This window comes from Rhagoletis zephyria, unplaced genomic scaffold (genome assembly GCF_001687245.7).
Source record: "Rhagoletis zephyria isolate East Lansing unplaced genomic scaffold, Rhagoletis_zephyria_1.1 Rzeph_scaffold_12200, whole genome shotgun sequence".
In the NCBI taxonomy this organism is placed as follows: domain Eukaryota; kingdom Metazoa; phylum Arthropoda; class Insecta; order Diptera; family Tephritidae; genus Rhagoletis; species Rhagoletis zephyria.
In genome coordinates this window covers 1,241-1,893 of record NW_016169274.1, presented here as the reverse complement: position 1 = coordinate 1,893, position 653 = coordinate 1,241, and positions in this window count along the sequence as shown.

Here is a 653-nt window from a genome sequence, read left to right as displayed (position 1 = left end):
GATATAAGATATAAGATATAAGATATAAGATATAAGATATAAGATATAAGATATAAGATATAAGATATACGATATAAGATATAAGACATAATATATAACCTAATACTAGCACAATTGTGCCAATAGAAAATTCAAGATTCAATTCTCTATTTATTCTTTTTCGGGTATAAGAAGGTATATTTCCACCTTAAGGGGTTTTTTCTACAAAATGAATCATCCACAATAGAATGTTCGACACATTTTGACTTAGCTTTCAACCGAAAGTCAAATAAATTAGAATCAAATTTTTCAAACTGAAAAAATTTTCTAACCGAACGAGCGCACATTTTTTTGCTCCATATAGAATAACTTGAAAAAAATACAAAATAATACGCTGATAAAAGTAAAACTAAGAGCACACCAAAGGCAGTTAAATAGTGTCCTAATATTATTGAGAGTTATCCAGCAAGAGGAAGAAAGGGCGAAAAGTCGTTGGACATAAATAAAGTCCTCTGCGTACCGCGATTATTCGGGTACAGCGTGAAGGAAAAGCATCTAGTCTTGATCCAGTTTAAGTAAACTGCAAGCGACTCCTATAAAACAGCATGGCGGCCGCCGAAGAAAGAGATAAGGAAAAAAAGGAAAAAGTCGATGCGCGTTTCGATTATTTTAAT